At 41.0% G+C, this 24177-nt stretch overlaps 1 protein-coding gene across 3 annotated transcripts in view; it reads left to right on the top strand.

Annotated features, from left to right (window-relative positions):
* Positions 1-577: 577 nt before the first annotated feature.
* Positions 578-24177, top strand: part of TEX2 (testis expressed 2) — a 111492-nt gene continuing 87892 nt past the window's right edge. For 2 of the 3 annotated variants that reach the window (XM_072990994.2, XM_072990992.2), the window contains exon 1: positions 578-721. The gene's annotated coding sequence lies outside the window, so the exon portion shown is untranslated. Of the gene's footprint in view, positions 722-1105; positions 1233-24177 lie in introns of those variants that run through there. The other variant, XM_072990993.2, reaches the window with a different exon arrangement.

Below are 24177 nucleotides of genomic sequence, written 5' to 3'. Positions count from 1 at the left end.
TATTGGCACGCAAAGTCCAGTTTTAGGAGACAAAATAATATTTCAGGGGTACAAGCTCGCCTTGCAAGTTATTCCCTGGCTTTTTCTTCAGCAGTGCCGCCATGTTCCAAGGTAGCTCCTCTACCTGCTAGACTGAGTATTGCTCATCACCGATTAGTTTGTCTGCCTGGTCATCACGCCCTGGGGCATTCAATCAGAATAAGAAGAAAATGGTCAGGGGGGTTCCTTCTGCCGGATTCGACGTGAAACCTCTCCAATTAATTAATTCTAGGTGCGTTTTGCAGCTCGGTGACGCACTCTGAACACGCTCACAAGGACCTCTTGCTTTTACGTTTACACTTCCCAGCATTGATCCGTCGGCATTCAGGACAGATTTGGGGGGGGGGGGCCTTCGTGTTTAGAGGAGAGGAGAGAAGTGGCAGCGGCGGCAGCTACTCTGCCGCTCACCTTCCTCTTCCTCACTTCTCCGCGCCTGTGCCTTTAATCCGGAAGCCGGCCTCCCGTGCAGAGCCGGCCCATCGCCGGGCGGGGCTGCCTCGGTCCCGTCTGTCAGCCTCCGTCGCTTCTTTCCCAATCCCTACAACCCCGGTGTGGACGAGCAGCGCCCAGCCGAGCCTGGCCGGCGAAGAAGGGAGCCGCCCGCCCGCCCGCCGGAGCCGCGCCGTGCCCGGCCACCCGCGCCATGCCATGCCGTGCCATGCCGTGAGCTGCTGCAGATGAGGTACACGAGGCGAGGCTCCTGTAGGTCGCCCGCTCGCTCGCCCGCTAGGGAGGCAGCCCGGGGAGCGCTGCCACCCGCCCTGCCCCTGCCGCTCTTGCTCCGCCACCGCCGGCGGCCACCGCCAGCTGAGCCGCAGCCTGAGGTCCTCGCGGCTCGCTGGCTGGCTGGCTGGCCGGCCGGCCGGCCTCCCTCCCTCCTTCCCCTCTATGGGGCTGCTGGGAGGAGCAGCCCTTCGGCCTCGGAGGCAGCCCAGCCCGCCTTGGGCCTAAGGCTGCTGGGGCAACCCGGGGAAGTCAGCCAGCCAGCCAGCGAGGCGCCGAGCGAGGGAACCGTCTCCGGGGATTCCACATGGCGGGGAGAGAGGGAGGCAGAGAGGGGAGCGCGGCGAGGAGAGGGGAGCCAGGAGGAAGAAGAGGAGGAGGAGGAATAATCCCTTGACCCGGCATGTTGCCCCCTCATTCGGGCCCCCTTTGGGGCTGCTAGAATTGCTGCCGCCTGCTGCGCGAAGAAGGTGACTCTCAGCCTACGGAAAGTGCAGCCTCTCCCGTCGCCGCGGCTCCCCCGCGCTGCCTTTATTTCTGGGGTTTGAGAAGTCTTTTTGGGGGGGCCAACCTCCAAGTGACTTCAAGCAGTCTCGAACCTGTAACTTTTGGGGCGATGACAAAGTCGCTGGATCCCTGGGAAGGGGGGGCGGGGGCGGGGGCGAGCGCCTGCCTGCTTGGGTTGCCCCGAGCAGAGTGAGAGTCGTGAGGTGGCGGTTTTGTTGGGCGTCGAGCGGGTTGAGGGGTGGTGCCGGGAATGGGCGCTAGAGAGCCTCGGGCGCCCGAGACTGGAGGGACGGCTCGGCCCCGGCACTTCCGAGGCCCGCCCGCCGCCCGGGGAGATTGGAAGCCGCGAGGAAAGGTCGGCGCGCGCGAACCCCCACGGGCTTTTGGTAGGAACCCCACAGGCAGCCGCCACACGTCAGGTGGAAGGGAGTTCCCAGGTCAAAGGCGATGGTACTTTTATTTTTAAAAATTGTGGAGGGAGATTCTGGGACTCCAGCTTTCAAGGATGGGGCCTCTTTGGGTTGAAGAAGTGAAAGCCGTTCGGGACGGGGTGAGAGCGGGGGGGGGGAGGACTTATTTTAAACAAAATAACATTGGCGTCAACTGGGGATTTGGAGGGGGATATAAGTTTTTATAGGGGGTTAGCATGAGCCTAGTATGCAGCTTGCTCTCCAGCAACAAGGCCTATCAGAGGTGAGACTAATTTTGATATGGACAACATGGGGCAGATCTAGGATGGGAAAATTTTGGAGTAAAAGAGGAAGGCTTTCCTTGGTGTTCTGTATTGGGTGGATTGGATAAGTGGTCATACCTTGCAGGAAGTGAAAGTACACAAAGGCCATCCTTGAACGTGTTGTATCTTTAGATTCCCTTCTTGGTAAGAGAAAAATGTGTGTTCTTCTGGAGTGGTGACTATGACAGTTCTAGACTAACATTTGCGTTTTGTGTGTGTCGCCTGGTGGTTCCAGCTATAGGTATGTCAGACATATATTCTGTTCTAATTTTTGCTCTGTGCTGGATTGATCTTCACTATCTTTGCATGGTGGTTCAGTGGTCTCTACCTACAACAGCTGAGTCCAGAGGGAAAGGCCAATGTCTGAATGTTACTACAGGATGAGGGGAAGACAGCAAGAGTATAAACATGGATGTTGTTTTGTTCAGTTTTGACAGATTCTGATCTGTATTAGTGGCGGTGGTCTTTCTCTTTTGCTGTGTGTAAACAAGATAAAGATCTGGTCTTCTAAAGCTTTTGGGTTACAGAAATGGAGGGAGACACTTTCAATTACTTACACCTCCCCAATGCTGAACTTAACCATCCCCCCACCCCACCCCACCCTACCCCTCCCCGAAAACTACAAATAAGATTTAATCTTTTGTTGGGAAGGCTAGTAAGGCACTTTAGTCAAATTTCTGTTTGTCAGACATTTTTATTTTTGCTGTTTTGTGACAGTTATTTAACTTTCATAAGAAAAAAAAACATCAGGCAATTTAGTTAATGTTTGCTGTTATTTGGATGTAAAATCCTGATAAAACATTGCAAACAGTTTTTACTGTTGCACCACCTCAGAAGAAAAGTCAGTTATAAATGCTGACTTAAAATATTGTAGATGGGAGAAGTTATTTTATGTCAGATTGTTGTAGAAAGATTCACACAAATCTTGCCAATTACTTTAGTACCTTAATAATAATTTGTTTATAATAAGCCATACCAGCTCCATCTCACAATTTTTGCAGCTGTCATGATGTCAGTAAAACTATAAAAATTTTGATCTTGAATGGTTCCCAAAATTCATTGTTATTTGTTTTTCAACTCTAAAGCTACTTGCTACTAAATGTGCCTTGATGAATTCTGGAATTTATCATCTGCACAGTTAACTATGTTACACTTATGTGAATGGGAACATTTGTGCAGCATGCGTGTAGTCTGCTCATACTTGGTGCTGATATGCTGATGTCGGTGGGATTAAGTATGCCTAGCTTGGCCCAATATTATGTTCTTAGATCAACCATGTAATATTTCTGGGAAGATCCACAGATATACTCTTCTTCAGAGGACAGTTGTTACTTGTACAGACCTGCATGGTCTAGGGCTGTAGCATAGTATCAATCAGATACAAAACAAAGCCATCTTCTAAAATGAAGCAGATTGGTTGATAACTAATATGTGTTGCCAGTACTGACCTGTACTGCACAGAACTGGACTCTTAAGAAAATGTGTAATGGAAAAGCTCACAAAACCTCAAAAAGCGATGGAAACACAAATGCCAAATATCAGACTGAGAGATAAAGTAAGAAATGAAGTTATTCAACAAACTACAAAAATAATAGATGTTAGAGAGCAAATACTAGTATCATTGAGATGGGCAGGCCACACTATGAGATAAGCAGATAGGCGATGGAATAAAGGTGTACACCAATGGCAACACTGAATTGGAAGAAAGAGTACTGAAAGACTGCATACTAGATGGACGGCTGATTTAAAAAGACCAGCAGTACTGGCATGAATTAGAAAAGCACAGAACAAAAATTCATGGAAGCAAAAAAGGGAAGCCTGTATTCTTGAGATGAAAAGTTCACCCTCTGTGAAGTTTCCCAATTTAAGGTAATGAAAGTCACAGGTCAGAATCTCATTTGGATTTTACTTGGAATAAATGAAATCCTGTAGGTTATGTCTGCAAACTGTAGCTAAGTAACAAGATGTCAGCCACATGCCTGGTTATTTGCTAGTCACATGACTAGGAAAGCGATCAGGGACACAACTGGTACCTTGTTAATTAGCTGCAGCTTGTCACGGTAATGTATAAGATTTCATTTACTTTGATCATTGTTATTGAAAACTGAAACTTATTAAAATCAGCTGAATTTCGTAATAAAAATGAAAAAGAGGAAGGAAAGGCCTCTGTGTATGTCAGTTGCTTTTTGAAAGGGTGTTGTTGCTGCTGGTGGTAGAATGTACAATGTCACTTGGTGAAGAAGATTGCTAGGTGTAATTTCATATTAAATATGTGGATTGCTAAGATATTACTTTCTGTAACCAAGCTATATTGAAAGAGTGCCTGATGAGGAGAAAAGTAAGTTTTGGTCAGTGTTGAATGCTGTGTCTATGTGTATGTATATGACTTGATTGCACACAATTATTTATATTATATATGTATATACATATATTTTAAAATATGCCCTTACAGTGGTTCCCAACCTTGGATCTCCAGATGTTCTTGGACTACAATTCCCAGAAATCCAGGCCAGACAGCTAGTGGTAAATGCTTTTGAAAGTTTTAGTCCACACACATATGGAGACCCAAGGAAACCACTATCTAGACCAGGGGTCTCCAAACTTTTGACTGTGAGGGCCATACTGGATATTTCCAACATTTTTGAGGGCCAAAGGAACAGGAACATGCATGGGCTCAAGGGAATGGGGCGGATAAAATGGCAAGGCGGGCTGGATGTGGCCTGCGGGCCATAGTTTGGAGACCCCTGATCTACACTGTAGCTGTCTTAACTTTGTAGTAAGTCAGTCTAACAGTGTAGAAAGCTAGCAACATTGGATTATTCCACATTTACTGTGCATCAGCTGACTGAACTCAAATGTAAGCATGGTGTTTGTTCATCTTGTGACGCATTCCACCATGTTCACTGTTAGTGCAACTTTCTTACTATGTGAGATTTGCCTCTTAGTAAAAATTGGACTCACATTAGAACCAGCCAGAAAATTAAAGCCAGCAACAGATATAAAACTGTACACCTAGTAAGCAGAAAAGTGACCGTAGGTTTTGGCATTAAGATCTCAGAGAACAGCAAATGTCTTATTGTGGCCCTGTGTGAAACAGACTTGCGAACCAGGCAACAAAAAACACTGAGAACTTTTTGTTCAAAGTCATGGTATAACTATTCCATTCAATTCAACATAAATTGTCTGTTATTTACTAGTCTGTTTTTCCATAACATATTAAGTTGAGTCACTTGTGACACAACAGTGGCTTCAAATTAATGATAAGGTTGTGAAGGTGGTTGTTATTGTTAAATTTTTTATGTGTCTCGGTCCATTTGGGGAATTTGAGACATTTACTTTGGAAAACTGAGTATAAGTAGAAGGTATGTCTGAACTCTCAAGTCTGACTCTAAATACAGTTTTTAATCTTAAAATAAAGCTAGATGCTAACAGTTGTGTATCTTGCCAGGTTTTGAGTAGAGAGCAAGTAATGAATACTTTTGAGAAGTATTTGATTACTGTGTACAACGGAAACAAATTAAAAAGTAAAATAAAAGTATTGCGACACATTAGAAGCAGATAGTGCCAAAATACTTCTGTTCTTACACGTGTTTTCCTTCTACTGTATTATATACTGTTGAAATCATTGCCTCTTTGGAAAGTGTCTCAGTTAGGGGCACTCTCATTCCTATGCAATATTTTGATCCATTCCTAGGAATGGTAAAAGGAAAGATTCCATTACCAAGAGGTTGTGGGAATTGCAATGGCGCTTTCTAAAATTGCTTTTAATGATGAATGACTTCTATTGCAAGACTTAAAATTGCTTAATCTGAAGTTGTACTAAGGTCATTAACCTTGTAGTAGCTTTCTGAACAGCATCTAGGTCAAGTGACTAAATAGCCACTTGCTTGATCATTAGTGATGAGCAGTTGCCTCCAGGTGGGATCAAGCAATGACCTTTTGCAAATGAGTTCTTTTGGTTATTCTTTCACACCAGAAATAATTATCACACATATTTGTTTATATGGGTTAGTGCCTCTTACAGAAACTTTATGCTTGAATTGTTTAACCTAGGTCAGGGAACCAATATTTCATGTTTAACTCAGTTCCAGACAGCCTGGCCAGTGGCTGATGGAACTCATAGTTCAATATCTGGAGGGTCACAAGTTCTCTGGCCCTTGTTTTAGCCTCCTGTAACACTTTCTGATCATCACTGTATACATCCTTTTGCTTCAAACTTTCTTCTTTTGGAGAAGGAGCCATTAGTGACTGGAGTCTTAGTCTGATTCACTAGCCAATAATCTCCATTGACTGAAACAAGACTGAACTCCTGAAGATTATGCTATGTCTAAATTTTGCAGTGTGACTTTCAGTAAGAATAGTGAAGTAGGGAAGATGCAATGAAATTTCAAAATGTGTGCTTCTCAACTATGTATGATGCTGCATTTGTTTAAGCTGCTGATTGGCAGGCATCCAGCTAATTCTTGTGGCCTAGTTATGTCTAAGATGAATAACATGATTTGAGAAACTAGTGTGTGTGGTAATATTTGTTCTTTGAAGCAAGGAGTAAATGGAGAAAATAGATTGCCTTACAATTAACTGTCTTGAACTGTAAGGCGGTGGAACAGTGGCTGAAAGAAACTCTTGGTGATTTCCCTTAATTCAGTTATAGTGCTGGTTAGATAGCTTTCATCAATAGCTTTGCTTGCTTTCCCAGTGCCTATATTTATAGATGTATATTCCTGCCTCCTGGATCAATTGATGGAAAGTGTTCCCCCTCCCCACACACACACATTACAGAGACCTGGTGGGAAAGAAGGAAACGTAGATCTGTTTCAAAATGAGTTAATTTTATGCAATCAAACTTCTCAGGAGTTATATGATCAATTTGCCTATACCTGGCCTAGAGAATAGCTAGCCCACAGGGCATCCACTCTTTACCTCATCCCTGCCCTTCAATAGTTAGGTTTGGGAAAAGGCCCCATTTCCTTTGAAAAAGACTGTCTTATTCTTAAGTGTGTGATGCTGTTGCTGAGTAAGGTCTGTCTAGTGTAGTAATGACTCCTTGTATCTTCTGTTTACTTCTTTAAAAAAAAGCAGCCGTTAGCTTTAAGTACTCCATCCCTCATTCTGTTTGCGCTGATCTGGTCCATTGTTTAAAGTACTAATTTTAGACTCTAAGGAACTGAATATATATTTGAGGGATGGAGTTTTTAAAGCTACTTATTTTTACAGTTGCTTCATGATATCTGTAAAGAAATGAACTGAAGATAGGAGGATTTATGTGTGCTTGTGTGTGTATGTGTTTATGTATATGTGTGTACATACACAGGTGCCCTCAGAAAGAGAGAGAGAGAAAGAGAGAGCGCAGAGGAACAAATAAATCTGTGATTAAGATTTTGTACGTACTCTTTGCATTTGGGACTGGTTTGTGGAAGGATTGTTCTTCATGAGGAAACAAGTATAAGAAACAGGATTTTGGAAAATGTACGTTTTCAGGTCACTTTATGACTAAGAGAAGCGTAACTTCCCAAAGTGCGCTCTACCGCACAGGTATTAATGAGACCTAGTGCCAGCCAGGTAGATCCTCCTTAGATTGTACCCCATTGAAGAGTATCCTAGGAAGACATCTTGGTCTGTCATTAGCTCTCTTTACTAGTTGTATAGTAGAGGGTACTTCGGCAGGTTACACTTGTTTTAGTGCTATAGGGATTTCAAAAACTGCATCTTTTGAAATACTTTCCAATAGATAACTATTAAAAGCGCACTGATACCTTCATATTGAACACACAGGTAGTTTCCCTGACCTAGTTGTACCCTACTCTTTTCTTAGTAGAATGAACCTTTGTGCCGTACTAGGCTGGGAGCATGGTGTCTTGAGCAATTGTTAGACTACAAGTCCCGTCAGCCCTGACTAGCTTAGCCAAGGGGCTGGTTGTTTGGGGACAGCTTAAATTTCAAGTGTGGCAATGCCCTCTCTATCCCAAACAGCCCACTCTTGTCTGCCTCCTCCTGAGAGGAGGAAGGGTCAGGGCCCTGCCTCTGTTCCTCCCTGCTGTCTGTGTCTATGCTAATACTCATTTAACCCATCTTACTGTTGGATGTGAATGAGCATGTATGGCTGTGTCTGTTGACTTTTGCTCCAGTTTTTCCTATCAACCGTGTACCACTGACTCTGTGGATTGTATTTTACAGTCCTGAATGGATGGTTCAATAACATGCCAATCCTCCCCTTCAGGACTATGTGAGAAAAAAATAGTCCATATGGAGCTGATAAGAATTGTGGAATGAGTTAATGCATTTGGTCCACACTTCTGATACTGCCTTCAGTTGCTCTCTAAAGTTATTCACGTGTGCTGAGGATTGCCACTTATATGGACTTTGACCCCCCAATGCTGCCTCATTGGGTACAGTATGAAAACTATAACTGCAAAGTGAAGCTGACTTTCTGGAATGTATTGGTAGCTAGTGACTCTTCTAGAGCAGTAAAGGTTCAAAACACTGTCATATCAGTGTTAAGAAAGATAACACTGGTGTAAAGGTAAAGGTAAATGTTCCCCTTGACATTTTTAGTCCAGTCGTGTCCAACTCTAGGGGGCAGTGCTCATCCCGTTTTTCAAGTTGTAGAGCCAGCGCTTGTCCAAATACAGTTTCCGTTGTCACGTGGCCAGTGTGACTAGGGAGCGCTGTTTTACCTTCCCACCGAGGTGGTACCTATTTATCTACTCGCATTTACTTGCTTTCGAACTGCTAGGTTGGTGAGGAGCTGGGACAAAGCGATGGGAGCTCACTCCGTTGTGTGGATTCACTCTTATGACTGCTGGTCTTCTGACCCTGCAGCACAGGCTTCTGCAGTTTAGCCCACAGCACCACTGGTGTACCCAAGGCTTATTCCTCAGTTGCAGTTAGGACATTTCCATGTACCACCCTCTTCCCCATTCCACTGGGTTAGCATATGAGGGTGGTGGATTTAAAATGCATATTTTTACTACGCTTTTTTAAAAATTGCACTTTTCCTCTGAAGAAATGAAGTGCAAGGATTTCTTCCTTCCAAGATACTATTTTCATATAAACCCAAGGCTGAAAAACTGCCACTGACTTGTATTAATCTGGTGGACATCATTGCTGATAGGTCTGCGAATTTAGGTCACCACACTTTTAACTATATATCACGTGGTAAATGTCTGAGGAAACTTATGAGAAGTATTGTCTGTCATCAACATTTTAAAAAATGGAATTCAATTTATTGTGTGTCCCCCCCCCACTTCTTTTCAGGGTGTTTAGCTAATGCTTAGCATAGAAATAGAGGCAGTTTTATGTCTTTGATTACCTGACGTCCATAGAGATTGATATGTCTACTGGAAAACTTGGGTGCTTCAAACTCCTTGTTGTCTGCTGAGGTGTATTTTCTGGCAACTATAGGAAGTCCCTTTCCATATTGACTTCTAATTGCTTTTGCTGGGATGAAATAGTATGGACCTCCATATGTAGGCTCTGAATAGTTAGTTCTTCTATTATACTTCTACAAATCACTTTGAACAAAGGTTTGTGATTATGTCCCTGAGCCCTTTTTCTCCAGCCAAAATGCTGTAGGCTTCAATTCTTGTTATCTCTAACAGTTGGTTGTCTTGGCTAAGGGCTGGTGGAAATTGCAGTCTGTATATTGGGAGGGTAACCCAATATATAGCCTGCATGTAGACCTCAATGTGCATTTCAAGGGATATATTTTCATGGCTGCCATGTCAGAACTGACTATAAGAAGAACCACAAGACCAAGGCCACAGGACCAAAGCAGTCTTGTGTGGTGATTAAAATCAGCTTGATGGTTTTCTTCTGAGAGGTTTTTCAAGCTAGAGCCAGCTTTTGTGAAAAGAGAAACTTGAAGTGCTTCTTTTCTGTGAAGGAGACCTCTTAAAGTCATTAATTTTAGAAGAGGTGACTCTCAAAAGAGAGATCAATGAAATACAATGAACATTTGTATTTCTGTTTCGTACCCAGCAAGCATAATTAAATGAATAATCTTGCTATCTTCCCTCTTCCACATGGGCAGATCTCTGCATGGCACATGCATACCAATAATTTTACTTCTTTCTGTAACCGTATAAATATATGGCAGAAGAAGGATGAAGGTATCCAAAAGTGCAATGTAAGACTGGCCTTATGCTTATCAAGGCCAAAGTCTGATTGGCTTTACTGCTTTTCCAAGGCTAATACTCCTTTTACTCCACCTTCCACAGAGAACATATAAATCTCTGCTTTCATATACATTAATTGTAAAGTCATGCTGTTGCTCATTTGTGTCCATAGAAGCTGCTATTCATTCATTACCTCAGTAGTGAGAAGTTATTCTTTAACTGGAGGACCAGTACTATAATTGGAACGTGCTTCCCCAGATGCAATGTATTCTCGGTTTCTGTGTGAAAGTTTGTTCCTTTGTTTCAGTGAAATGGGCATGATCTGTGTGCATTTGCTAAGACAGAATAAAAAGTATGGGTAGAAGCAATTTAAGGAACCACTCAGCAATTGAGGGAGCAATTTAAGGTAGACTCTACTGTATGGTCATAAGTTCATGGGATAATGATACATTGCCTTTTTTGTGTATCTTATTACAAATACTGACAATAGAGTGGAGCTACAAGTTGACATCTAACCCAAACTGTTAATTACCACAACAGAAGAGAATGTATGGTGAAAGATTACACCAGAAGTGGACCTACTAATTGAATTCCATCATGAAATACGAATACAATTTTTCTAGTATTCAGCAAAATCAATCCCAAATCATTTCCCCTCATTGCAGTCTGCCTGCATTATAGTTTCAACAGGAAGTGTTGGCAAACTTACCTCGAAACCTACTCAGACAGCATGGTCTGCTTCAAGACTGAGTAGTTAGTTGATTGACTAATGTGATTGAGCAGCCTGTTTGGCACTGGCTGAGGCACAAAAAGTTTGACTATAAAAATGGTTCTTTGAATTTCTAAAGCACTAAACTGGTAGAATACCTTCTAACTCAAAATAATTGTCAAAGTTTAGATTTTGGCACAGAAGGCTAAACATCATGTGGGCTACTTGGCACTGCTTTAGATATCAGGCAAATAACTAACTCCCTCTTTGAAAGGTCAGAGGCCTTGCTTTGAGCATCTTGGCAGGGGATCCAGAGAACTACTGTAGGTAGGGCTTGGGCATGTTTGTGGAATTGTAGCTTTTTCCCTTGAGCAACTGAACTTTCTGATGCCACCAATATGTATGAAGCCCCTTCCAGTTTCACAAGTAGCTTGCCATGGGCCATTAGGGAGAGGAAGAAATGAGCTGATCTGTGTGCAGTGAAACTACCCTCCGTCCTGGATGCGCAGGATTTTTAAACAACTAATTATAGAGAGCCTTTCCATGCAGTTGCATTTTGGGCTTGTTAGGGAGAAAAGTTGAGACAATGATTCCTTGTCCTCTCAGAAAATCTGAGAGGAGAACAAACAGAAATGTGAATGTCCTACTGTGTTTCCCCGAAAATAAGACACTGTCTTATATTAATTTTTGCTCCAAGAACACATTAGGGCTTATTTTCAGGGGATGTTTTATTTTATTAATGTACAACAATCTACATTTATTCAAGTACAGTCATGTCATCTTCTTATTTTCAGGTTAGATCTTATTTTCGGGAAAACAGGGTAGAAGGGTAGACAGAAGCAGAGTCCTTCTCTGAAATCTGTTCTGTACCTTTGGGATGGTGCCAGTTCAAGTACATGATACTTAATAGGTAATCCTGAAACCTGATAAACTGCTGGCCTGAAATCTCTGCCGTTTTACCTCACACAATTGCCTTTTCTTCAATAAGCAGTGAACAAAAGGCTATGTCAGATAAAGAGAAGTCTATGATTTTACCCTTGACTCTAATCTAAAAATGAGGACTTGACCCCCATGAGTCATTAAAACACTGCCCTTGAGGGTGTTTTTTTTAAAAAAAAATACTTCAGACATTATGTTCCAGCCCTATTCAAGTTTCATGTTTAAAATCCTTCTGCCTTAATTCTTCTCTGTATTTTAATCTTCTGTGATACCATTTGTGCTTGCTTTAGAATGAAGACAAGGCTCCACTGTGGAAGGAAATGCATTTTAGTGGTGAAGGAAGAAATCAATGTTTTGTGGTGTGGTGATCACATGCAGCAGAATGCGATAGTAGAGTCTTGGAGTCATTTTAGGCAGCACTCGGTGAATGCAGTTGTTAAATACTTGTCCTGTACAGAGGGAATGCAGTTACCAGAATGCAAGCAAGCAAGCTGTGTTTTGAAGCAAAAGGGTCTGAGATTAGCTTTGCATGTGGTGCATGTTCTCTACTTAATTTGGAATGATTAACATTAATGGAGCATTGATTGTGCAAGTCAAAACTGGAATAGCAACATAGAGATTTTTAAAGGTTCCTGAGCCCTCTTAGGACAAGATTCCGAAGTGCACTTAAATTTGTACAGAGGTGTTCAAATTGAACTCCTCTGTTTCTGGAAGTCCAAGTAACTGACAAAAATGGCATGCCTGTGTTGGCTGTAGTATGTTCTGTAATGGCAGGATGCATTTGATTTGAACCAAATAGATTTCAGTTATGATTTAAGTTACAATTTAAATTTTACAAATGGAACTTCTTGATGATTTAAATTAAAAAAATGTAAATCATTATTTAAATTGCGATTTAAATTGATATTGTTGCTTTTTCAAAAAGAAAATCTTTATCCGACCTGCATAATGGCTTTTTGATTTGAAGGGTGAAGGACATACCCAGAGTTCTTGCAGAACTTTTGGCCAACATAGTCACTGGTCATGCCACCTGGAGGAGTGTAAAATAATTTTTCCAAGCTCTATCCTACACTGCATAAAGAAATAAACATGGAATCTCTGCCAGAATTGAACTGTGTGATAACATGGGTAGGCTAAATGGGCTAAAAGTACAATATACAGACTTTAAACGACGTTTGGCATCTTCACTGCCATCTTAGTTGCTTTTATTGTCTTCAGCCTCTTTGATGCAGGATTATTTTCCTACACCAGAAGTTTCCAATCATAAAGTTTCCTTTTGGCACACAGTCAAGAAGAATTCCCTTGAATTTAGAATAATTTTTTTTGTATAGTCTGTTTTCCATGTATCAGTCCTAATATAAAGATGTGAAGTCCTGCTGAGAGAGAGAGAGAGCCAACAATGTTTGGAGTAAGACCTCATTTTTCCAGACACTTGATATTAAAAATAAAACCAGTTTCAAAATCATTTGTGAAATTGTCTGCATATAAATGGGATACGTAAACATAGGGAATCCAAAATAGACATTTGAGCTTTTTATCTAGAGGATTGAGTTCTTGATCATGTTGAAATCTACACAATATTTTCAAGCCCAGACATGGTCGTCTTTGATTACCATATTACTGAAGGTTTCCATTTTCAGTTTAATCTGTTTTTTATGTTTACCAAATGGAGCAAAAAAGGTATTGTATGGGTCCCATAGGGTGCAGCAATATGTGGGTTCAACTTTGAACATAATTTCTAATTACAGTATTCTCTCACTCCACATATATACTGAACAGTACTTTTGGGTTTTTTTACGTCCTGCTCTTCTTCCGATGGAGGGACCAAAGATAGCTTACAAAGAATCTGAGAAGTATTAAAACAGCTAAAACTTCAATAAATCGCAATATATACAAAATATTAAATATATTAAACATTAATAATATTTTACTTGCTAAATGCTACTTAATTTACAGATAATTCCGTTTTCTTAAACTGGTCTTTAGAACAACTTGACAAGTCAGTGTTGCATACACTCAACTCCCAGTTGCTTTACAATCGGAACATTTTGGGTTTCTTATAATAGACAATGTATGCTAATGACACTTGTTCTTGTGATCTACCGTTTACATATGAATTATTGTGCATACTGTACAGTATGGTTTCTGTAAATTGGAAAATATATTCTTGTGATAGTGAATTTGATTTAACAATATGATCTTCTTAAAAGATGAAATGAAATGTCAAGACTCTGGAAAAGACAATGATGCTAGGGAAAGTTGAAGGTAGCAAGGAAAGAGGAAGACTAAATAGGAGATGGAGTGATCCAGTAAGGATAGCCATTTCCTTGAGTTTGCAAGACAGCAGGGCTGTTAATGACAGGATATTTTGGAAGTCACTCATTCATAGGGTCTCCATTGGTCAGAAGTGACTTAACAGCATATAATAATGAAAGATGGTTAGTCTGAGCTCAAGTATTTGTGGTTCAGGAAGTTGCTAGAAATATTCAGAGCTAAGCATGCCAATTACTAAATCTAAGCATGCTAATTTCTTTGGAGAGATTGTATGGTTTCCTACCTGGGGCATATTTTATTTATTTGTTTGTTTGTTTGTTTGTTTGTTTATTTATTTATTTATTTATTTATTTATTTATCCATCCATCCATCCATCCATCCATCCATCCATCCATCCATCCATCCATCCATCCATCCATCCATCCATCCATCCATCCATCTATTTTTTTTATTTTTTTATTGATTTATTTATGCTGCCCATTTAGACATAGTCTGCTCTGGGCAGCTCACAAAACACAGAGTAAAAACAATATGTAGTGACAATTTGTAACATTTACACAATAGATGATAGTTAAAAATAGAGGAAGAGAAGAGGTAAGTTAAGTAATGCCCAGAGGGAAGGCCTGTCTATACAACCAGGTCTTGAGTTGGTTTTTAAAAATGCCCAGCGAGGAAGCCAAATGGATCTTGGGGGTGGGGGGAGTTTGTTCCAGAGACTGGGAGCCACCGCCGAGAAGGCCCACTGTCTTTTTTTTTCTTTCTGGGCTTCCCTCGGCGTTACCTGGATCGGGTGATATGAGTAGATCTAGGTGGGAGGAGGCGTTCTGCCAAGTATCGAGATCCTAAACCGTTTAGGGCTTTGTATGTGATCATTAAAGTGCTCAAATCAACGTGGAATCACGGGCAGCTACTGCAATGCGGCCAGAGTGGGAGTGATATGTTGGTGTTTCCTAACCCCACTAAGAAGTTTGAACGCTGCATTCTACACCATTTGGAGTTTTCGCATCAGCCCCACTTAGAGCGCATTACAGTGGTCTAATCTCAAGATTATGAGCGCATGGACCAAGGTGGTGAGTGCCCCCACATCAAGAAAGGGACGCAGCTGGACAATCCGCCAAAGATGGAAATAGGCAGTGCAGACCACTGACACCACCTGAGTTTCCATGGTGAGCACCAGGTCCAGATGTATCCCCAAACTGCGAACCTCACTCTTCACAGTGAGAGTCACCCCCCTAAAAGAGAGGGAGTTTCCCAAACCGCTGACAGTGGGTCCACCCACCCTCAGGACCTCCATCTTGTCCAGCCTCAGCCCATTTTCCTGCATCCAGTGCAGTACAGACTCCAGACAGCACTGAAAGGACAGAACAGTATCCACTGTAGTTGGAAAAAAAGCAGATGTAGAGCTGTCATCAGCATACTGATGGCACAATGCTCCACACCACCTAATTACCTCACCCAGTAGCCTCATATAGATATTAAACAGCATTGAGGAGATAGTCGAGCCTTGCAGAACTCCACAATTGAGGCTCCACGGGGCCGAATCTATCTCCCCAAGCTGAACTCTCTGAGAGAGGTCCTCCAAGAAGGATCGGAGCCAGGCCAATGCCAGGCCACCAATTCCCAGTTTGGAGAGCCTCCCCAGGATGATATCTATCTATCTATCTATTTATTTTATTTTATTTTATTTTATTTTATTTTATTTTATTTTAATTTATTTATTTGTTTGTTTGTTTGTTTATTTATTTATTTATTTATTTGATTTATATCCCGCCCATCTGGTCTCGCCTTTGGTATCAGAGGTGGCTGAGATGTCGAGGAGGACCAACCGAGACATTTTTCCCCTGTCGGGCTCCCTCAATAGGTCATCTAACAGGGCGACCAATGCCGTTTGTGTACCATGGCACGGCCTGAAGCCCAACTGGAACGGATCCAGGGCATTTGTTTCATCCAAATGCACCTGAAGCTGATCAGCCACCACCCTCCCGACTACTTTACTAATGAAAGAAACATTGGCGACGGGCGTATAGTTGCCAGTATCGTCCGCCACCAAATTCGATTTCTTATGGGCCTAATGAGTGTCTCCTTGAGGGTAGGGGGAACCCTGCCCTCTCGGAAAGACCCATTAATTATCGCTGTGGCCCATTCTGTTGTTATGGGCCTGGCTGCTTTGATTAGTCAGGCCAGGCAAGGGTCAAGAGACGAGGTGGTGGTCTGACAGCCGTCAAGCGCTTTGTCTACAATATCTGGCATCACAGGCTGAAAGAGATCGAAACTTACTGGGCATATATTTAAATAACAGTAGGCATACAATTTCAGAGTAAATGAGGCTTCTGAGGAAAAATACCAGGCATACTCAGTGGTACTAAGCTAAATATTATTGAATACCCACTGGTACTGCTGGCTATGGTTTTGGCCTTGTATCTCTATGGATGGAACACCATTAAGAGTTGAAATTTATATGAGTATAGAACAGGCTCTGCTTAATAGAATTCTCAATTGTTCTCAAGGAGAATTCTCTAATTGTTCCCAAGGAGAACAATACGTCCACATGAAACATATTAAAGAGGCGATAACATGCTTCTTCGTCTGCTCAAGCCCCAATAGAAGGTTGACATGAATAGATGAAAGCTTGGAAAAGAGTTTCAAGTAAGAGGCTATGGCATTAACCTGAGGCAGATGGACCACAAAGGAAATGAGATGAAGTTTTTCCTCATTTAGTCTTGCTAGCATGTAAGCCACTGGAACGAAAAGCCCATGGTTATCTTGAAATTGTTTTTAGAAAGAAATAGACCGGAGGACCGCATGGGAGGTAGGGAGGGCGGTACTAGCGATCTTTTCAGCTCCAGAATATTCCGAGGCCTCTGCACATGCGCAGACTTAACCCATAAGTGTGCATTCACAGAGGCCACTTGAAGAACCAGTGTTACAGGTAAGTAACCTCTCTTTATCTTGAAATTGTTTTTAGAAAGAAATAGTAGTGTCTTTTCCATACTATTTCTTGGGTTAATGTGGAATGTTTAAATGTTTTGTGTTGAAATAGACTTTTAGCCCAGCTGTTTATGAGGTAGAGATATTGTTGTTGCTTGGGTGTGTAGAGAAGTGAAACTCTTTAGTGAACTAGATTCGTAAAAATGACAGTGTCCTATGGTACCTTGAAAACTAACAAGTTCTATTTCATGGGCTAAAGTCCACTTCTTCAGATGCATGAGAGTTGTCTTCAGTAAACAGACATTTATATAATGGGGAGGACTATGAAATGTAATGCAAGAGGCTCTGCATAGTGAGGCAGAAACCTTTTTCAGGAAGGCTTTAAAAACCATGGATTTTGGGTTGTTGTTTTTAAGGAATGCTGCATTTATTGAATTTAGAATTTTAAAACTATTTTAAATGATTTTAAAAGTTTTAATAGTATTTTTAAATATTGTCACATATTCAATTTTTTTAACATATCATAGTGTTTTTAATTGTGGTTATTGTGTAGTTTTTACTAACAGTGAGCTGTTTCGAGTCCCCTTGGAGAGAAAGGTGGAATATTAAATTAATTATTTAATTTCTAGTGCTACATCTAGAAATCTACATCAGTTGACAGTTTCTAACCAAGTTTTGTGCTATATAGATAAATCATTTGAGAGGTATTTTGATTGTGCACATTAAAAATTAAGTAACAGCTATTTGTAGTAGAAGTACAAAGTACAAAAACATTTGGGAAAATGGCGTCTCCGAAGACTTTGGTTTTAAGTGAAATGATTGCTCCTCTCATAACTAAAAAAGTTTTGCACTGTGCAATATACTGTACTGCTAAACCTGCATCACCATGACATTTTTGTTGAATCAAGAGCTGTATCCAGTGGAAGCATGAATGTTCGGTGAATCCTTGTCTCTAAAACCTGTAATTTATATGCACTTAAATGGCAAGGCAGGGGCTGGGTAGGTGGGAACAATGTGTAAAAGACAGAGAGAGAGAGAGAGAGAGAGATGGTAATATTGACAGAGGAAGGTTGGTGGAGGGAGCTCGAGGATGAATGTTGCTAATACCAACCTTGTGTGTTCAGTTGAGACACAGCATTCTACCCTAGAAGAATGTTTCAGTATAAACTTTTCCACAGGAATCTGTCCTTAGTAGTTGCATCTTGGTAGTGTGATATTGGTGAAAGATGCCTACCTCATCAGTTATATTAACGCAGTCAATCATTAATAAATTCTATAGAAGATTTCACTCAGTGGAGCAGGAGTGAATTGGTTGATTAACTGACATCTATAATATCTCTTAATGGCTGAAATCCTCTTAGCATAACTTTACTCAGCACAACTGGGATGACATCATTCATCAGCCCACCATGGTAATATGAATAGAATAGAATTGAACTGAATTGAAAGCTTCCTAGTACTCTTATGATTTCTGGGCTCCATAGAGCTTCCTTTCAAGTTTGGGAAGCTGTTGGGTGCCTTGGGATTGTGAGGGGCAGACATCACCACTGGATTGGTGCCAGTAAATCCAGACCCTGGTAGGGGTAGCCCAACAGTGGTTTTTTAATACTAAAAGCTCCTCCTCCCCCCATCCTAAGGCTCACAAAGTCTTCTCCAGGTTGAAAAGGAGCCCTAAAGAGCCTCAGAACCTGGAAGTGGAAATAAAAAACTTCAAATTAGTTTAACTTAAATATTACTTTTGTGGGTTGATGACTTAATCCTGGTTGACGAGGGTAAAATTGCGCAACAAGATTTTAGTGTTATCTTATTTCACCCAAACAATGGTTAAGGAACTTTAGCTGTGTTCTGATGTAGTCTCTAGATTGTTAGAGCCTGCGTTGTAAGCAGATCTCTCCATCTCCAGAGCCAGTGGCACCACTGAAATAAAAGTGCAGAATAGATGAAAGAAAGAGAGACCAGATAAGAAGTTCTGAACAATAATTTGTCCATCCCTTTGAAAGCACAGCACTGTAGTTTGAAACTTGGCAACACAGCTTCAGCCTAATTTAATGTTAAGTGGAACAGATGCTCTCTAATACTCTCAGATTACCACACGCTTGAGTTCCTCCTTGCATTGATCCAGTATCAACAGGGAGCAAAACTGGACCCCCTTAATACAGCTGAGAGGGCACATTTTAAAAATTGTGGATAGGAGCATTGTCTCAAAACCTGTTTGTTCAAGTGACCTAGAAAAAACAAACAAACAAACAGCAATCTGTCAGATTTCAATCATTGATGCTCCAACTCCAGCTAATTTTGGAATACTGTATATAAGATGAAAAATGAATCAATTCTTTCAATTTCTGCCCCCTGCGAGAAAAGTATGATTTTGCTATCTTTTGGCCTGTTGTATCATCCTCCTCCTTTCTTCTTGAAAGCATGATAGCATTCAATTTAACATGTTTTTAGATTCCTCAGTATTTAAACTTAAATAATTGAGCTTTCAAGTGTTTTCTCATTCTCTACAAACTCAGGTTCCATGTACTGTAACTTCATTTACTTTCCTCGAATTACGTCCACATTTTGTTTGTAACTTTTAGATACAAAACTGAATATTCTTATCACGTGATGCCAATCTCATATGGAAACAAATGACTAATTCTTTACACTGCTCGTCAGATACAGCAAAATTTGGCAGGTTACTTCTGCTTTGGACTGAAAGCAGGCTTGGAGAGAGGTGGGGAGGGGCCTTTATACAAGCCATCAGTCAATTATTAGTGCCCCCCAGAGGCTTCTTAAGAGACCATTGACCATTTTTTTACACTGGAACAGTGATTTGGTGCAAAGAAAGATGCGAGTCAGGGTTTTGAGAAATGTATAGGTGTACGTGGCTTGTTGATGTTGAGGAGAAGGTAGAAAAGGTCCCGGACCTGCTGAGTTTTCCTGGTGTTATAGCCCTGCAGCTAACTGACAATTTGAAATGAACAAAGGCATCTTGTCAGCACTTGCTATTTGAAGATTACATCTATGGGACTACAGTATTTCGTATGCAGGATGATGGTCTCCTGGCTATGGATTGAAAGGAGATCCCATGTTGAATCTTCCAACCTTAACTTGACAAGACAACATGATTGGCACCTTTCTTATTATGCATTAGGAACAGCTATCTTCTGCTTTCTTAGTAAACTGCTTTGTTCTTCAGACAGCAGTCTGGGAAGTGGAAATTTATTCTGCCACACACAGCACAATCACTTTGTGAGAGTCAAGCTCTATAAAAAATCATATCAGAACTGCCTAACAGTAAGGAGATAATAACCGTAGTGCATCTGTGTGTAGGCATGGCCTGGATATTATACAAGCCCAAAATGGATGGTTCCTTGAAGTGTAGAATATTTCTACGTACTTGGATTCTGATTAAAAAAAAATGTCCTTGTAAGAAATGTTTTCCTTTGAGATAATTTTCGACATATTTTACAATATGGTAGCCCCACTGAGTGCCAGTAACCTTTATTTTATGAAGCAGATAACGTTTAGATTATCCTCAAGTCTAAGAGTGCTTAAGCATTGAGAGAAAACTAATAACTATTTTTGAATGTGATAAGTAGTGTATGTCTGTACCGCCACATATCAAAAAAATTCTAGATTTACATATTTTTAAACTTAAATTGATGAAAAAAAGCAGCTGCTAAGATGTTGCTACATCTGCACTTGGAACAGTCATGGTACACAGTGAGTGCCTAAGGATGGCATGTGTTTTCCCCCGGGCTGGCAGCCCTGTCTGATTGTGCCATTAAGGTATACTTCTAGACTCTCTGTCTTATTACTCCGAAGACTGATCATTTTGCTTCACCCTGTTCCCAGTCTCTATTAAAGAAATTCAGGGTTTGTTTGTTTGTTTTTTGCTTCATGTGTAATAAGCAAACATGAAGATGCATTTTCATGTGAATCTCCTACTTCTTTTTTAAACCAAGGTGATGGGAAGGAAGGGCAAACCTTAAGTAATAGGCATTGACCTCGATAACACAAAGATTACAATCTGTACTGTGTAAGCATCTGTTAGACACTTGATACCTCCTTCATTTAAAACTAATGACCTGTAGTGTAAGAGTTACAGGAGATGTTAACTACAGGCTACATTTTCCTAAGGTGACCACCAACATGCTCAAAACTGAACCATGCAAAGATTCGCCATTCTAAAGAGATGTAGCGATAGTCTCCTATCTTGCTTAGGTTGGAGGAATTTGGGAAAGTAGCTTCAAGATACATTTCAGGAGTTCAGTGGGGTTGCACAGCCCTTATTGATCTTTAATGTGCTTTTAGAGTTAGTCAGTGAATTAAAATGTCGCTCTCTCTACCCCAACATGAAGAGTGCGTTTTTGCCATCAAAAGGAAATTTGTGCCAGCATCCCAGCTTATTGCATGGCTGATAGTATCCACAGAGGGGGGAAAAGGTCATTGTCATGGCTTTTCTGGGGACTATTCAATATTGCATAGTTTTGTTGTATAACAAGTGACATGCAGTTAATCCATGAGGAACTGTAAGCAATTTGTAATCTGTGCTGGCTTTCTGTTGGTTTGTATTTATGCTGTATCTTTTGCAGAGCTTCAGAACAACTAGTTATTACCAATACAGTTATTGGTAGCTACTTTTTGGCTAGCAAGAGATAATCACTAAGAGTTGCAAAGTTCCTTTTTAAGTGTAACAGATAAAAATTGGTCATTTTCAAAAGCATTTTAAAGGCATTTTTAGAACATTTTTTTCCTGCTATTCTCTTATGGATCTTAGATAGCTAGGGAAGTATGTATGTATGTATGTATGTATGTATGTATGTATGTATGTATGTATGTATGTATGTATGTATGTATGTATGTATGTATGTATGTATGTATGTATGTATGTATTTATTTATTCATTCATTCATTCATTCATTCATTCATTCATTCATTCATTTATTTATTTATTTATTTATTTATTTATTTATTTATTTATTTAGATTTGATTTGATTTGATTTGATTTGATTCGATTCGATTCGATTCGATTCGATTCGATTCGATTCGATTCGATTTATACCCTGCCCATCTGGTCTAAAAGACCACTCTAGTATGGAAATATTATTTAATTTTTCTCTTTGTGTTTTTATAAATATTGGCTCTGCCCACTTTTTGTACATTTTTTTCGTTGACCTGTAATAGTATCACTTGGGATAAAGTTTGGGCCTTTTGATCTTTTTGTAAATTCTTGAGAAAGATGCTGCTGAAAATGTTCAGATTAAAAAAAAACAAGGAAGTGCAAGCTCAGCCCTTCGTCTCTTCTGATCTTAAGAAGTTTAATGCAGATTTATTCAGCTGCAGTATAACTGGGGTGGGATGGGGGAAGCCAAACCTGAAAATGTGAGCAGGCAACGTGTAATCTATAGGCTGCATGATGCCTCAGGAATATTTTTTTTTTTTTTGCTTTTTGGCCCCTAAAGGTCTCAAAGCTGGTGGGATAGCTCAGTGGTTTAGGTACCTGGCTGCAGAGCCAAAGACTGGAAGTTTGGTACCCCTCCACTGTATCTCCTGGGAGAAGATCCAGCTGGTGTGGTGTAGTAGTGGACAGAGCAGGACCCTGGAGAATGGGGTTCCTCACCCAGCCCTGGAAACTCACTGGGGGGGGGAGTGGAACTGGTAAAATCACTCCTTAAATACCTCACTTACCTTGAAAGTCCTGTTAGGGTTTCTATAAGTCAGTTCTGCCTTGACAGCACATACCAACAAGAGTCTCAAAGTGTTCCCCCTCTCCTAAAGCAAAATGTGCTAAAAAGCATAATTTATTGTTTGAATTTGCTATAAAGCAGAGTGCAGGCCAATCTTAAAAGCCATTCAAACAAGCCCCCAACAGGAAGTAACATGCTGGGGAACAGAACTGGCTTAAAAAAAATCACAACCCTACAGCTGTGTTGCTGTTCGTAGTAGTTTCAGATAATCTAGACCCTAATTGAAAACAAATGAGAAGTGTGTATGGGGAGTACTAGCTTTAGAGGTACTCAGCATTGCCCCCCAAAAGTTTTTCTTGTCCAGTGGACTTCTTAATAATATCAGAATAATCTTAGAACTGCAGAACTGGAAAGGACCCTACAGATGATCGAGTCCAGCCCTGTCAAGGAGGCTCAGTAGGCAATTGAACTCACGGACAGATGCTGTCATTTTCAGTTTTCTGCTTCTTTCTCCTTGCCACCTGCCACCAAATCTTCTATGACGAGGAGAATGTAGAAGAGGGAGGAACCTGCTCCACCAGGAGAGGCTTTCCCATCAGTTGAAGGGTGTATGTGAAATTCATCCTTTCACTTTTGTGTCCTTTATCAAAATCCTAATTAAGGGATCCAAAGAAGTGCATTACAACAAAACAGGATATCTGCTTCTCTCTTTTCCAGCATTAAAAAGAATTATACAGAGAAGCTAAACATTAAGCAACCCGTCTCCATTTCTGATCTTTTACAGTCCCAGGCATTGTCCATCCTTCGTTATCCTTCCATCAAATTGGACAGTGTGTTCACATTGTCTCTTTGCAGTAACAGTTTTGGTGAGTGTTCTCTTGTCTGTTTAAAAGTTGGCATTTGAACCTGCTTGCGTATACTGTATTCTGCTTGTCCAAAATAAAGCAGTACCTTTAACACACTCTTCTGTTCATCTGAGAACTTGTTAAGAGTTTGAGTAACTTCGTATTAAATTAGGACCTTTTTTTCTCTCATTTTGGATTGTTTCATAGGGTTTTCAAGACAGAATATATTCAGCAGTGGTTTACCCTTGCCACTTTTCACACAGGTATTAACAAAAGTTAGTGTGAGTGTCCCTATTGTTTTCCGTAAAAGATCCTCTGCCAACCACTACCTTCAGCTACTGCACTGAGGTAGCTACCCAGGTAGTTGCCCTCTGGGAGCTTCTCTGTGCCCATCACCATTGGAAGTATCCCTTCTTGTCTTGCTGATGGGATTACTGCTGAAAAGGGAGGATGCACCTTAGCTTGATGTCTCAGCTTTGACCACCCTGCCTTGGGTGACCCTGTTAGGGGTCCAGACTCATAGTAGAGTCTGATCTCCTGATGACAAGTGCCTCAACACTTAATTGTCTTGATGTGTGATCTGTAACAAGAAGCTACAGTTAGGACAGAATGTGGAGAAACAGGATGATTTCCCATAGGCAAAGGCATTGGGCAAATTATATATATTTTATCTCCCTGTCTGTTCAGTTT

The sequence above is a fragment of the Pogona vitticeps genome, chromosome 2 (genome assembly GCF_051106095.1).
Source record: "Pogona vitticeps strain Pit_001003342236 chromosome 2, PviZW2.1, whole genome shotgun sequence".
NCBI lineage: Eukaryota > Metazoa > Chordata > Lepidosauria > Squamata > Agamidae > Pogona > Pogona vitticeps.
The sequence above is the reverse complement of the archived record's forward strand: the minus strand, read 5'-3'. Positions and strand labels throughout refer to the sequence as shown.